General features: G+C 39.1%; 1 protein-coding gene across 7 annotated transcripts in view; it reads left to right on the top strand.

Annotated features, from left to right (window-relative positions):
• The first annotated feature begins 482 nt into the window (after positions 1–482).
• The window catches only part of LINGO2 (leucine rich repeat and Ig domain containing 2), a 1,433,890-nt gene continuing 1,417,375 nt past the window's right edge, over positions 483–16,997 (top strand). For 4 of the 7 annotated variants that reach the window (XM_075595710.1, XM_075595720.1, XM_075595739.1 and 1 more), the window contains exon 1: positions 483–1,453. The gene's annotated coding sequence lies outside the window, so the exon portion shown is untranslated. Of the gene's footprint in view, positions 1,454–3,364; positions 4,547–16,997 lie in introns of those variants that run through there. The other 3 variants (XM_075595755.1, XM_075595762.1, XM_075595746.1) reach the window with 1 other exon arrangement.

Below are 16,997 nucleotides of genomic sequence, written 5' to 3'. Positions count from 1 at the left end.
ACATTGCTGAGGGACATTGCTCAGGTTACATTTCTTTACTTTAAGTGAAACAATTAGTGGGTGTAAGCTCTTCAAGTCGGGGTTGAATTATGCATTATTGTTCTTCAGTATATGCACAAGAACAGTTTAATATTAAACGTCAAATGTGCATAATGTTGAAATTATGCAGTCAAATCTATGTATAAAGAGAGATATGTGGTCTCACGAGCTCTATATAATTTGTGTTTTCACAAAATACAATGAACAAAAAAGTTTCTTCTTGATCAAATTACATACCACAATTAGGCACTCTGTATGTTCCTCTACATGTGACCCTGTTAATGATTGTAGCAATACATTTCTAACAGCGTGATGGGCTGATTGTTCGTTATGGGAGGAGGGATTGAGTATTACTAAGGAGTTAATATGCTCTTGAGAAGCTCAAGCAGCTCCTGCTGCAATATAGGTCAGGTGATGGGGGTGTGGCGTCTCACTCAGTACAGGCTTCACTAGGAAGGCAAAGCTGCAGCTTGCTTTTTACCTCTACTTCTGCACTTGACTAAAAGCATAGTTGAAACGAACTACGGTATGCGATGAAGCCTCCTTTTCCAGGCTTCAGCATTCGGATTGCTGGATAGCTCCTTGTACTGAAAGCTGCTGTACTTTATAATGGCAGGAGCCGGAAGATCATAGTGTGTGCACGGATTAGCAGAGAGTGATTTTAGTTCGCTGGCATACAGTACAGAACTGCACACTTTGAAGTAAGGGGCAGAAGGAAAGATTGGCATACGAAAAAGGTCGGGATAATATTGCATTGGATTTCCCTTTCTTCCTACTCTGATATTTGGTATTCTCATACTTTGCACCGGTCTGTTCTGAGGATAAATCTGAAAAGGAAAAAAAAAAGGATCTTTCTCCTCCGTTTGATAACTCTGTTCTTTTGCTCACCGTGCTACTTAAAGTTTGCTTTCCAAGCTTCCCGTTTAGCCACGGACTAAACTGAAGTGTAATTTAACAAGGTGCAATGCTCTGTCTCAAGTTTTCCGTGTGTATCCTCCATCCATTTCTCAGGCACTTGGAGATCACTGCCTTGGATTATTACTGACACAGAGGAGGAGGGATTGCACAATCAAAAAGGAGCTGCTGAATCGGATTTTGGAGGGTTTATAATATTCATATGTGTCTGGGTGCATGTGTGCCCCCTGCCTACAGAGCAGGATTACCATAAGTGGGGTGAAGGAGAAAGGGAAGTTTGGATGGAAGAATAAACACGCGTGATCAGATTTGCAAAGGACAACCTTCCTCTAACACTTTGATCCTAAATGGTTTATTAGCAGAGTGCTTGGAAAATTGCTACTGTATTTGGTAAGAACTGTCGTTGTTTGTTGGGTGTCAGAGACTGCAGATTTGCTGTGTGCTGGACGTGCACTTTGCTTGTGTTAACCACCTAAGGATAATTGACAGAGCCACAAAGGTAGGTACCGATCGTTTTTTCCTTCTATTTATTGAATAGTGTGAAGAAAATAACATACTGTAGGGAAAGACTGAATAATATTGTATAAAAAGCACAGGCTTGATCAATGAAAAGAGAGAAGCAGATATGATAACAGAAACACACTATTTAATAATCTAGTTATAATCCATCGTTAGTAATTATTTTGCTATTGTCTGCTCTCATGTTTTACAGCATTGTTGATTTAAAGTTGTTCTTTGTTTATTGACTGAAAATGACAGGGCTGAAAATATAAACAGAATGTAAGGCACATTTTGAAAACCACCGAGAGAGAAAAACAGGAGAAATGAGATGCATTATCCAAAGCCTTTTACATTTGATTAGCAGCAGATTTAATAGAATCGAAGTCACTGTTCAATTTAAATCAAATACACCATGGATAGCCACAGTACTCTACCTCCGGCACGATCCACACACTGAATGTTACTAATCTGTGATGGGTTTGCTTTGCTGGGTAAGAGGTGGAAGAAAAATGTATGTTAAGCACCCAGAGATGTAACTGAGATGACATCAGGAAAAATGCGGGCAGATGAAAAAATCAGAGTGCTATACAGCTTAACTTAATAAAGTAAATAACATAGCAAGTTATTTAGAGACAAGGGTTCCTGGTCTTATTTTTTGAGCATTTCCAACATGCAATACTATAGAATTAGATGACATAGCCAGATAGAAAGGATGGGTCTAATTCTAATATGAGGAAAATATATCTTCCAGAGGCTCTGTTTCACAGCGCTCGTTGTCTTTGATGCCATTATTCGGTCATACTGTACATGTAGAAAGACAATTTGTTTTGAGTCATTCTCCCAGCTCTGAGGCATGCATGCTTCAGATGATACCTGGGGACACTCCTGGCTGCTAGTGAATGTCTGCAATTTTTCCCCCGGGCACTCTATTGGTGATGCCCATTGCTAAAGATGTTGTTGGAAAGTCTCTCTACTCTCAGCTATATTAAAAACACTTATCACCTGCAACTGAGTTTCAGACGTGTCCTGTATTTCTGAATTCAGATACAAAGAATATGAGACACAGCAGTTATACAATCATGAAATAAAGGGACCATGTATGGTATTCGTGTTGCTGTTACCTATGGTTTCTGCTAAAAGTGTTCTTTTATGATACCGGAGTTCTAACATGATGTTATAGTCATACTTTGTTTAATATGATGCACATAAACATGTTCTTGTATTCCATGCATTTGGAGTATTCCAGATCACTTCATGACCCACCCAGAACTAAAGGTTTATCGCATTGAACCCTTACAAAGTCTAATACTCAAAGAAAGGGTTGTAAACCCCTGTCCACATCTACCCCCACCCACTTCTAGCCTCTATATAGCATGTAAAAACCTAACTTGTGGGTCACTTCTCCTTCCATACAAATCCCACCAGTTCAACATCGTTTTCCAAGATTTCACCCTTTTTCTATGTTTTTCTATATCATCCGACTGACAGATATAGTGAATATCTTTACTCAGTGAATAATTTTGTTTTAAAAATAAAGATCATATGTCTGCAGCATCTGCTCCACAGCTGGACAGATTTTGGATAATTTTTTAAAGGGTTTGCTTCAAATCTCGAACACCCTATTTAGTAACATACAGTACTAGCAAAAATTTCAGGGAATCACCTTTTATAATAAAAATAGGAAATAGATCAATTCAAAGGAAAAGTATATACACAAGGAGATCATATATATCCATGTATACAGTATAATAGATTATTTTCATTGATTGGGAATTTACATGTTGATTAGACTTCTTGTGGTCTCAGTTTATATATATATATATATATATATATATATATATATATATATATATATAAAAATAATAATACTTCACTTTTTTGATATTTTTATACTATCATCTTTATGAAATACCATGGGGGGGATGACGGTCAGATGAGTTCCTATTTTCTTATGTAGCTTCCTTTCAAAACCATATTCACATATCTCCCAGTAAACTGAAGGATGAATCAAATTTCCAAAACAAAATCAGTTCAGAATATAAAAGAGGATGTATGAATCAATGTTTTTTTCACACAAAAATGTGTGCTTACACTGTAGGGAAGATGTTCATATCTTGTCAACAGCCAAAAAAAACAAAGCATGCAAAAAGCCTGTTGTATTTATTAACTCACTTGCAAAATAATCAGTCAGGACAGTTCCCACTAGGGATCACAATCGTGGATGATTGTAATTTTTCAACATGACAATCCAGAGCCATCTGGACAATTTATACTGTGTTGTAAAAACACAGTTCAACTGTATGAAGGAACAGTGAGAATGAACTTGCAATGCTAGCTGTACGTGAAGCCTCCTGTCTAAGGTTGTAACCAACATTTTTAGTATCAGATAGGAGTAGAATATGATCTGCAGCTGGTAGTGTAGGAGTTAAATAGAAGTTGTATTAATTTAAAATGTAAATGTAATAGATTTAAATAAATTGTAGGCATGACAATTTATGAGTACAATATGTAATTATAAGGGGTTGGCACAGGATACTTTTTCCAAGTGTGAATAGTTAATTTATTATTCATATTGTGCAGGAGGATCTCCATTTCCATATCCTCCTGTTCAGCATCTGGATTCTAGAGGGTCTCTAGGGAAGATAAGACACAATTCAGTCGCTTTCTGTTCAGCTTTGAAGAAGCTGCAAGACCAACTTCCACCAGCTGGGGGAGAATGAGAAGTACTTTTGAATGAGTGAGAAGCAGAAACCTACAGATGGAAAGATACATAATGAATTCCAAATGATGTGTTTATTTTTATTACCAGCAGTAATAGTAATAATAATTATACAAAAACTCAACAGAAATGGCTGTTTTAGCTGTTCCATATTTTTTAAATTAAATTACCTCAAATTGAACATTGGAAAGCTTTAGGTGTTGGCTTTGATGCCCACGGCATTATGGACTATGCTAGGAATATACTGTAGAACAGGATTAACTAAAATGTCTGTTCATGTTTGGGTTGAAGGTAGTACTACAGGGGACTTTATACAGTGCTAATAGAACATCAATAACAGCATTCATGAGGATGGGCAGACAGATTTTATCTGTAAGTGACTTTTTCATTTGCATTGAGAGGTTATAAAGCTGTTGTATGCAGCATAACAGTATATAATTACAATAACTGAGTTAGTCGTGGGTAAATGTAATTAATTACATGAGGGTGAGATAGCGTTTTATTGACACTACAGAATCGTGTTGCACTGATGTCATGGTGCTGGGAGGATGAGTTCTGGGGAATATTTTCTGTATCTGCTGTTATAAAGTATCTGCCTTTGGTAATTTAGAATGTGGTTTAGTTACAGTAGGACACAGGGCACCCTGCTTATCAGCCAGTGATTTTAGATATTACATAATGTTTTCTCAAGGTAGATTATGATAAGTTACTAAAATCTTTCAACAGAGTTGTGAAATGACACATATTCCTCCATCTTTTGATACAGAATATAGTACTTATATGATTTCTGGTTTGTTATTGTAACACTTATGTTTTAGCTGTACTGTTTTTATTTAAAATTTTTGAAGAGTGCAGTAATATTGAGATTTAGGAAAACATTGTTCAGAAGAGGACACAAGGGCATTTTCCTTTGTAATGTTATAAGTACTGCATTGATTTTTGCTTTAGATAACATGAGGGTTGCAAGAAAAAAAAGTGTAGAAATACAGTAAATACTTATGTGAAGGATATGGTAGTCCTGCATCGATTGCCAGGCAAGATATTCTATAGAATGTTTTCCTTCAAAATGCATTTATCAGGAACAGGTTAAAACACATAAATTAATAGAGATGTGCAAATTCCCTGATATTCTTTCTTTCTTTTTTTTTTGCCAAAAGTCAATTTGTTTTGCTAATACGCACTATGTCAATTTGGTAAAAAAAAAAATCATAAATCTAACAATTTTTTTGCTTTATATTTGAGTATTTATGTGATTATTGACCATTTATATTATGTATGTTAAAGGTGGGCACATTCATTTGTGTTTTGGTTTTATTTCTATAAAAAAAAAGTTGTGTTTTGATTATTTTTATATAATACACATGGAAATGCTAAAATAGCATTATAAAACATTATAAAGCATGACACATTTAAAAAAAAGTATGACATCATATTAACTATAAGCAAACTATTATAATATAAGGGGATAAACGTAAAATAATTTGAAAAGATATGGTGAAAAAAAATCTTAAAATAGACCTTTGAGTTCCGGTTGTGGTTTCTGAAAATCTAAAGGGTTTGGGTTTTGTACTGGTAATTGAAGGTTCTGGTTTCTCACATCCTGGTTTTGCTCTTCTGTAACATATACAGTATGTATATATACACGATACCGTTCCAAAGTCAGGCAATAAGAGACAACACTCAAGCATAATATAATAACACATTTGTATTCAGTGAACAAGGGGTTACATCAAGACCGGTCTGGATGTAACCCATTGTTCACTGAATACACCTGTGTTATCACATTACTCTTGAGTGCTGACTCTTATTGCCTGACGTCGGAAATGTATTGTATACATATATTATTTATATGGGACATGCACCGACTTATATTCTACGTGTGCCTACAGGAGTGCCAACTGCTTCATTTACTATATATATTACACTACAAAAATTGGGCTAATTAAAATAAATCAGCTGTGAAATGTACTGAGATAGTTATCTCCTATGTGCAAAATGTAATATGAAATTAGCATGTGAGATATAGCATATGTAAATAAATTAATTAATTATATCATACAGCCTAATATAAAGTGAAGAGTGCAAAACAGTATACATAAATCAAACCAGGATGAAAGAGCATCTTGGATAAGTCCTCGTGGAGTAAAGTGTCCAAAAGTAGAGGTATACAGCTCAAAGAATCATGGTAGCAATGGTATTTCTGCAGCGTTCGATTAGGATAAACCACATCCAGAAGGTACTGTATCTACAGTATCAAAACAGGAAGAGAGAAAGTGCGTACCATGAATGGAGCTTAAATATCCAGAGGACTACCAGATGATGCCCACTAAGACGAATACCAATACAGTGACCACAGGTTGAAACCATGGATCTGCCAGATTAACCACAGATGGAGTATCCATAGTGCAGATTTGACCTCAACAGGACAGGTCAGTCTCCCTACGATTGAAGTACAAATTTCCGGAGGACCACTATATAATGGCTATCAGCAGGAACACCAATACAGTCATCACTGGCTGACAGTCGATCATTTTACAAAATGGACCTATCGTTCGAAGCTGATGCTCCTACGATAAGCTTGATGACGCCATGGACGTTCACATCACTGCTTATGGCACTACGTGTTGTTGCGGACATCACTTTACCAACACCCTGGAATATATTTTCCACATTAAGGTGTATCCGAATGAGTCTAACTATACTTGATTAATTACTGAATGTTTTCTAGTTCATTAGCCTGAATAACATATGATGCCTTCTGATGGAATACAGCACTCACTGAGCTTGTTCATGTAGGCTCACACATGAGTAAGACGTTCATTCTACCTTGATGCATTTTAATTTTTACTTATGCTCACACATGAGTAAGGCAGTTTATTCTACTTTGTTGCACAATACATTTTGTTTGCCAGAAACATAATTTGTATATGTATTTATATGATCCTCACACATGTTTCACTGTAATGGGTGTTATGTCACTTTCTCTCCAGCCCAGGGATAGGAGATAACTTTGTGCAAAATGCAATATGAAATTAGCATGTGAGATATGGCATATGTAAATAAATTAATTCATTATATCATACAGCCTAATGTAAAGTGAAGAGTGCAAAACAGTATACATAAATCCAACCAGGGTGAAAGAGCATCTTGGATAATGTCACGGGAGACCAGGCATTTACACCTTTATACCAGGATCATACATTGAGCAAAACATGTACACTGTAAGTGAAATAAATTGTAAATTTATTCACAGGAAAAGGCATACACACAATGATACACAAACTACATAAGAAAATACACATTTACTGGGGGGTCTGGGGTACAAAACTAGACTTTCTTAGGTGCCGGAGCTCATTAAATAAGAAGCTTACCCTGACCGGGACAAAGCCCAAAATGTCGTGGAACTCAAATTGGCATGAAGTTCTAGACGCCACTGCTCCCTTCTCCCCAGAGGACTTGAATCTGCTTGACCGGGACTTAGCTCCAAACGTCCAGGAACTAAAATCAGCTTAAAATCCCAGTCATTACCGCTACGCTACTTTATGAGAACTTGGCCGTATAAAGCTGGACTTAGAAAATATTTTGAGTTGTTTTTTCTGAAGCCGGTGCTCTTCTATTAGCGCAAGAGCATATTTTTCCACATTCAAATCTGCCGCTGCAGTTCTGGCACTTAAAAACTCACAAACAGATTGGCTGAGGCTTTCTTATAGTATTTTGGAGTTTATTCACAAAATACTACAGCCAATCACAGTGTGGGAACTTTCTTCACAGCCAATCAGAGCAATGCCAGTCCTGTTAAGCCGAGATTCTGAATCTGCCAAGGGACATGCGCAAGTTTGCCACCTAATCCCTTGCTATTCAGATGCCACCCGCTGGGATAGGCACCTCCAAGTCTGATGAGGCAAATGGTAGTCCGAAACAACTTCCATTCTGCCCAGGATGAGGGTTCTTGAGCCATGCCCTGCTACCCAAATGGCTTTAACACCTGAAGCATCCCATGGTGGCTTTCAGCTCGAATGTCTGATAAACTCACTGACACCAAGTTAGTAGCCCAGTAGCCCATCAGAACATTGGTTTTGAAAGTCCCAGCTTCCATTACAGTGCACAACAGTATATACACATTGAAACACAATGTTAATAAAATATACATTTTCAATAATGTCCTAAGTCTTTTGGTATGGGGAATAAAATAGAAAGCTGCACTTTATTTGCTACTAGCCCATATTCCTTACACATTGTATTTAGACTTTGTTTGGACTTTAAGTCCCCTCACAACCTTATATATGGTTGGAGCACCTCAGAACCCCTATAGAGTTTCTGGGTCACCTGGGCATTAACTGGATATCTACCTTAACCTAGGAACCCCTGAGTGTTACAAGGACACCTTGCATCCCTATGCCCCATTTACCTTTCTGGGCTATGCTGAAGCAGGGAACCCTAGTGGTGAGGTGTGCAAGCATTTTCAAAGGAAGATATTGCCGGGATAATGTGCCTACATGTATCCGGGAATCAAGCATAATTCCGAGGGACATTTTTGGGGTATCCAGCAACTCTTGACCCCAACTACCTAGAAACATTCTGATAACACTTTCTCCACAAAACCCTCCTTGAAACTCATGCCCTAGCAATCCCTGCTCATTGGCATCCCTGGAAAGGTAAAAACACAAACAATCTTTTTAAATGCATTTGACAGGTTATGCATTAAGCAGTATTGGGCTCCAGAGCTGACACTCCCGAACCCCAACACATGGATCAGAGGTAACCAAACGGGCTTAAACTTTTATTGTGAACCTGGTTACCCCCTCACCATCACAGATGGAGTAAAGTGTCAAAAAGTAAAAGGTATACAGTTCAAAGAATCATGGTAGCAATGGTATTTCTGAAGCTTTCGGTAAGGTTGAACCACATCCAGTATGTATCTACGAACACAGGAAGAGAGAAAGCCCCTACCATATAGCGTAAATGTGGCTAAAAATATATTAGTACAAAAATAAAAAAAAGTCTTGAGATAGGCACTCACAACGGTAGCAGATAAAAGCGCATGTAGAGATAAAATTTAATTGTAGAAAGATTGTCAGAAGATCCGATGTCAACCGTATCGACAGTGGACATTCACATCCCTGCAGGAGTAGACAGAGGTCAAATTTACAACCGCAGCTGTTCTGGAAGGATGCAGGGGCCGGTAGCCGAGGAAAGTCAGTGGCTGGTATTGTGATGTGTGAGACCACTGAAATCTTTGTCAGATTCCAGGAGATGCTAGCGTGATGACATAACACGCAAAAAGGGGCAATCCCAATGCGTTTCATCACTGATCATGTGACTTCATCAGCGATTGTGAGTGTACCACGTGGTATATCTCACAATCCGATTGGTTCCAGTACCATGTGATGGCAGTCATTTTTTTAAAAGGATGTGACATGATCCCTTAAAGATGATGTCACATCCTTGAAAAAAAGAGCCCTGTAACATGGTACAGCATCCAATCGGATTGGAGCTGTACCATCTGACACTCAAATGTGTCATCACAGGCCTTATATAAGGCCTGTCCTATCTCATTTGAGCTTAAGAAGACGACATCCCCCTATGGAATGTATTACAAATAAAGAAAATTGAAGATAGATTATTAAAGATTGAAGATAGAAGAAAAGAAGTTACCTGAAGCTGAGGAGCATCGTGTTTTGAGAGCTTCCTGATGCATCGAGAATCGGAGGGTGTAGACATCTATAGGTAAGAAAAACATTGATTGTATGTAATTTTTGTTTTTCAGGTATTTTGATTGTGATTTTAAATTTAAATTTTTTTGCTTGCCCATTGACTGCCAATCTATTTATCTATGCTTTCTTAGGGCTATAGATAAATACTGTACAGTGACAAACAATGCATTTTTATCAAATGCTTGTTTTTATTTCATTGATACAGTGTGTATTTTTGTTGATTGTTTTGTTTAATTCTTGTGTATTTTTGTTTCTTGTTATTAGTAATTGTTATGTATTTGTAGGGCATGTTTTATTTACATTTTGGGTTGTTTAGGTGTTTGATTTCTTTTATTGTTGTGTTGTTTAGGTGCTTGTTTTTTTTATTGTTTTGTTGTTTAGGTGCTGTTTTTTTTTTAGGTTGCCCATCGACTGCTATAGTGGCTAATCATGCCCATATTATATATGGGCATGATGTTCCACTGTGCCAATCAATGGGTAAAGGGTGGGGGTAGTTGCCCTGGGGAGGGTGGTTAGGCCGCCCGGGTGAGTAGTGGGGGAGGGGGCTTAACTCCTTAATTACTATACGCTAAGTTGAATAAGGGGTTAGTAGTCATTAGTTTGTTTTTTATTGTACTATTGCTGCCCACGGAGGACATGGATGCGGAGGACAGTGGTAAGGATGGCCTTTCATCCTGTCAGGGGTAAGTTGTATTTACTTTATGCTGGCTGGATAATGTTTTATTTTAAATGGGCAAATGAGCTATTATCCAAATCTGGATAATAGTAATTTTACCCATTACTGTAATGTAATAGTTGTTGGGGGTAGAGGGGGTGCCCATGCCTTGCCATTGGGGTAATCTGTGCTACCATTGAGGGCATAGGTAACCACAAGGTTTATAGTAAAATATGCAGTGCACATTGTATTTTTTACTATAAACCTTTCAAACTTAGTTGATCTGTGCTCTTTCTCCTATCATTGGGGCCATTTCCTTTGAGTGCTGTGGAGGACATCATACCACATTTCATCCACCGTGGAATTGATGCCACAGCTTTGGCCATTACTGCTTTTGAATATCGTTCATTTTGTGAGTAGGACATCTGTAGGGCCAAGTTTACAGCTGAGATTGGTCTATCATTACACTACTCCTACACTTAGATTGTCTGTGTTTGTTGTTTTCTCTCCCTACATGCTCCCCCTGGACTTTGTGAAATAATGTAAATGGCACAAACATACAATCAAGTAACTATTGTGAATGACCTTTCTATCTTGGAGCAGATTTTAGATTTGAAATCATTTATATTATATCAATCAAGCAAATATGTATTTTTGTCATATACTATTACGTCTCTGATAATAGGATTGTCATTATTAGAAATTGTAGCTCTCATCCCACTACAAATATTGCACATTGATTTGTCTAATGAATTGTGCAGTTTTAAGGTTTGGGTATTAATAGGTCAATGGGTATGAAGTGGGATAGGGCTATTATCACACATTTACCAATAGACATTTTTGGTCACAGATAGAAAGGTCATTTACAATAGTTACTTGAGTTTATGTTAATGTGTACAGTAGTTTGCATTGTCATTTTTTAGGATTTTAATTTATGTGATATGTTTGATGGTGTGGGTCACACCTTAACACTTAAGTCTGATTTTGAGACTTGTGTCCATAGTGCAACTCAATTATTTCACATCTTTTTATTGTGTATTTACATTTTATATATCGATTAAAATGATAATGTATTTATACTTTATGTTTATTAGACAAATCAGTATTGTTATCCAGGGATTGGTTTAAATGTATTTGTATCAGACTGTCATCCAATTAACCAATCTTAGATAGAGAGCAGCCCTACTTACAGTTTAATAAAATACTCCTGAGGAAGCAAACATGCAAAAAACGCATATAAAATAGAGTTGGGAGCTACGGAGAACTTCTGAGCTCTGAGTGCCTATGGGAACAGCTGATCAGAGGAGTAGGAGAACGGGACTGACTGCAAACAACTGCAAGTATCGTAACACGTGAAAGTCGATGTGGGTGGTCCATGGAATGTGTCTGGTAGCGTTTGGCAGCGTCAAGGCATCACATTCCGGTGGGATTTAAAACCCCTGAAAACTTCAAGATATGCTAGTTGTGCCCCAGTGCTTTAAAGATCTGGGAAAGTGTGAGTGTAAAGAGAACTGCATTCTTTTCCCTGCATAAAAGCTTATTGATTTGTACCATGTGTTTCTCTTTTCTCTCTCCTCTCTGCTTATACCGCTTGATTGGGAGGCGTGGCTATTGCAGCTGATTGCACTGGAGTGCATGAAAGAATCCACATTTAGGATCCTGTTATACAGTCCTGTTTATTTTCTATCCATTCATATAGTTAAATTGTTTCCATATCACTTTTTCGCAGTCACTCATTGTCACATTGTGTTTATATATCCTATTGGAAGAGTGCATCTAGTGCAACCAAATATGTATCACATACAGTATTATCACATGTATCACATACAGTATTAGATCCTTAAGGGGATTCATTTGGGTTTGAGCTTTGTACACTTTATCATTTATTTATTGTTCATTTATACATTGTCACTCACTGTTATTGAGCACTGAATAGAATAATCAGCGCCTGTTTTTTGTTTTTCTATTTTTTTATTTATAACATAAGTACCCCTGTAGGCTCGTTAATTTGCAGAAAAACATATTGAGAGCCTTTCCTTGAAATTTCCCAGTTGCAAAACTGCTGCAAAGAAATGCACCACATTTATCAAGTTAAAACATTTTCACTGAAATCAATGAGGTTCCTTTAAAAAAATATGGTGCAGTATTATTGCACCGATTTTGCTCCAGTTGCTGGAAAATGGTGAAAGTAGGCCGGTAAGGTAAAACAATAAGTGCCAGTACTATGTATGAATTACTGGGGATTTTACTAACATGTCTGGCAGGGAGACAGGCAGGGAGACAGGCTCTTTGCCTCTTTCCCCTTGTCTCTTTCTCTCTCAATGCTCTCGCTGCGTCAGCATGTCTCTCAGAGGATCTAGTCAGTGAGGTAGGATGCCCAAATATGGATATGCCATATATGGATATTCCTATATAAGGGCCTCTGTTGGGGAGACACACGGAGGCCGAGAGCAACATGAGACACAGAGATTAGTTTTGCTTCTGATTTTTGGAGGGTTAGGGGGTATTATTTTGTGTGTATTGTGTGGGGAATTATTTTAGGGGATTATATATTGTGTGTATTGTTGGGAGTATTGTTTGTATTCTGTGGGGTATTATATTGTGGGGGAGATATTGTACTATGGTGTGAAGAGCATTATTTTTTGGGGGGGATTGTATTGTGGGAAGTATTGTGCATATTGTGGGGGGTATTATTGTGGAGGGGAAATTAATTATTGTGAGGGGAATTGTGTATGTGTGTGTGTGTGTGTGTGTGTGTGTGTGTGTGTGTGTGTGTGTGTGTGTGTGTGTGTGTGTGTGTGTGTGTGTGTGTGTGTGTGTGTGTGTGTGTGTGTGTGTGTGTGTGTGTGTGATTGTGGGGGAGGAGAGGGGGAGAAATAGAAAGAGGGAGAGGTGAGAGTGAAGGGAGAATTTAAGAGTGAGTGGGATAGTAAGAGGAATAGGTGGGTGAGAGGAATAATGAAGGAGGGAGAACGTGATTGAGGAAGATAAGGGGTAGAGTGAGTAAGGAAGATAGGGGGAAGAGTAAGAGACTGAGGGGGAGAGAAATATATGTGAGAGGGGGTGAATAGAGGTGGGTGAGAACGAGGAGGTGTGAAAAGAGTGAGGGAGGGCAGGGCTTGGCTTGCAAGGCTGCCAACAAGGCGGGGGGTGGGGCATTGTGGGGGGAGGACTCCAGTGTTTTAAATGCGTGGGTGAGTACCTATAAGAATAAAAATCTGCTTTCACCACCACTGTATATAAACATTTGTTTGTCTCAATTGAAGTGCTACAGGGATAGTGACCTAAACCAGCGGTGCGCAATCTGTGGGGCGCGACCCCCAGGGGGGGCGCGAGACTGCCGACGGGGGGCGCGGGTTTACAGAGGCCCCGCGCGCTTCCCGAAGGCACTTAAATTAAGTGCCGGGGGAGCTGCAGGGCCTCTGTAAACCATACTTACCCGTGGCCCCGGCGGCTTCCTCCCGGCATCGCCATGGCAACGCGGCGTCAAAATGACGCCGCGAGGTCATGTGACGTCACGTTGCTATGGCAACGTGACGTCATTACGCCGGTGCGAGGGTAAGTTGGGGTTGGGGGGGGCGCGGGAGTGAGGGGACAGCCGGCAGGGGGGCGCAGGGAAAAAAGTTTGCGCCCCCCTGACCTAAACTATAAAACAATAGACAACAAAGCCGCAATGCTGCATCCAATATGACAAACTGTTTAGTTAATTACTGTGATGGGAGGGGTAACCGGGCCATATAATAAAGGTCAACCACCTTTGGTTAACCCTGCTCCATGAATAAGGGTCCCAGAGAGTTCGCACTTGGACCCAGTAACATTTTTTCCCTTTCCGGGCATGCCATCAAGCAGGGATTGCTAGTGTACAGTATGAGTTTCAAGGGGGTTTTGTGGAGGAACCGTTGACAGAATGTTCCTAGGAGGTTGGGGTCCAGAGTTACCGGGTCCCCAATAAATGTACCGGTGACTAATGCCTGATTCTCAGATACATGTAGGCACATTGTCCCAGCAATACTTCCCCTTGAAAACATAAGCGTGACTCACCACTAGGGTACCCTTCTTCAGCACAGCCCAGAAAGGAGAATGAGGCACAGGGATAAATATGTATTCCTGTAGCTGAGGGAATTCCTAGGTTAAGGGGGTACCCCAGCTAGTGCCAAGGTGACCCACAACCAGTATAGGGTTTGTGGGTGCCCAAATGTATATAAGGTTGGAGGGACTCTGAGAAGCAAACTGAGTTCAAGGGAAAGTGTGTGGGGAATAAGGCAGATAGAAATAAAATGATCACATTTTTCCTGTTCTGTTTCCTTTCCCCAGAGACCCAAAGTGAATTAAAATATAGTTTTACTATGTTTAAACATTCGGAACCCATGTACAGACATGCAGCCCGTACAAACCCATAGGCTCCAGTATGCCTGCTGGACATCAGAGTTCAAAGCAGCCAGAGGATGCCCAGAGGTGGGAAAAGCATTTGGTTAGCGGGGAAAGGCAGAGTACTAGGTCCAGAGATCAATGGCAGTCCCCTGGGATGCCACTTGTTCTGCCAGACCTAGGGGCACCTGCCCAGCAGGTGGCATTGGGATAGCTGGGGGGAGATGTGGCAGGCTTGCTCATGTCCCTTAGCTATTTCAAATTTCCCACTGTCCCGGCTTTTCTTCCTGGCTTGGCTCTGATTGGCTGCTTAAGAAAGTTCCCACGCGCTGACTGGCTGTCCGCTCTGCTTCTATTTTATGAATATAGCAGAGAATACTTCAACAAGCTATGAGACCAATCAGATGGTGTGTTCCCCTTGAGTCACAATCGAAAGACTGTGGGCGGGTTTTTCAAAGATGCTTTGTTTGAAATAGCAAAGCAACCGGCTTCGATTTCAAGCCTGAAAAGCCTGCCCACCAGAGACTAAGTCCCGACTTTTGCGCCCAAGTTCTCAGAAACTAATGTAGCGGTTGCGGGTGGGATTTTTTGCCGATTTGAGTCCCAGGAGATTTGGGCTGACCCGCGGTCAAGAGGGACCATGTTCTCAGAAGAGAACATAGCAGTGGCGTATGGAATTTTATGCCGATTCTGGTTCCAGGAGATTCCGGGCTAAGTCCCGGTCAGGGTAAAGCTCTCCCAAAGAGTTCCCTGCACCTAGGAAAGTCTAGTTTTCAACCCCAGCCCCAAAGTAAGTGTGTCTTTTGTCTGTATTTTGTGTTTCATTTTGTGTAAGGGTTTTAATGCTGAATAAATTACAATTTATGTTAACTACCGTGTTTTGCACAATCAATGATCCCGGTAAAAAGGTGTAAATAACCTGGTCTCCAGTGACTATAACTGCCTGTTTTTTCTCTGTTTGTTCTTCTCATAAGTCACACAGTTAAATCCTTTGGCCCAAAAAAAAATCAAGCCTGCAACCATATCAAGGTAGACTCTCTCATGGGTTTTCATGTCCCAACTTAAATTTGAAAAAATAAAACAGCACATTATTGTATTTTTCCAGTGGGTGTTTCTTTAAAATGTTGGGAAACTGACATAGATATTTCTATTTTACTATATTGCACAAAGCATTTACAAGAAGTATAACAATTCGTTTTTCAGTCTACGGCAAATGTTTTTCGAGGTTCATTTCCACAGACACAACTTTGGTATTACAGGTACATTATTCCTTTTGTAGCAAAGTAGTGGTCATATTTGCTATACAATATGACTCACACCAAGTACACTCATTTCCAGGCAGCTCTGTTCTAAGCATATTGAAACAGTTCGTTCTCGGAAAACTGATTGCAACACCTCAGTATTACTCTTGACAAAATGCAAACACGCCTGTAAAGGGATATGATTTATGACTGAAGTGGAGGATTATAATTTAAAAGAACAGTATCCAATTAGGACATGGATAGTTCTCATTATATCCTCTGCATCACTGCGAATTGACCCAATGTCATTCTGTGGCATTCTCACCTTGAAGGTTTTTAATAATCTCGAAACATAAATAAAATATAAATTATTACAAAATATAAGTATAATCAGGAACTGTTCCTTTTGCTTCATATATGGGTATTTATGTCCCCACTGGTATTTTGTGGAATTTTCACCTTGTTCATGATCTTAAAACATAAAATAGTAATAATAACATCAAATAGGATTAATGGTATGTCTACCAACATCTATTAATGTTCACATCTCTGTAATATTGAAAAATAAACCATTTATGAGGATTGCATGGAAACTGATGTTTAGGTTAGTGAAAATGACTCAGGTTTTTTTCCATTTCCGTGTTATAAATTACAGGGAACAAAATCACCTCCACTGTATATATTGCAGCATTGCCTATTAGCATGCTCTGAATTTCATTCATTGTAGTCACCCAGTAATAGTTTAAAAAAAAAATAAGTTTTGCCTCTCTTCTCTCTTACATCAGATCCATAGTACAATCTCACATTTATCACATGTACAGTAGTATGGTACCGTGGAAACGAAT

The sequence above is a fragment of the Ascaphus truei genome, chromosome 1, assembly GCF_040206685.1.
Source record: "Ascaphus truei isolate aAscTru1 chromosome 1, aAscTru1.hap1, whole genome shotgun sequence".
Lineage (NCBI taxonomy): Eukaryota > Metazoa > Chordata > Amphibia > Anura > Ascaphidae > Ascaphus > Ascaphus truei.
The sequence above is the reverse complement of the archived record's forward strand: the minus strand, read 5'-3'. Positions and strand labels throughout refer to the sequence as shown.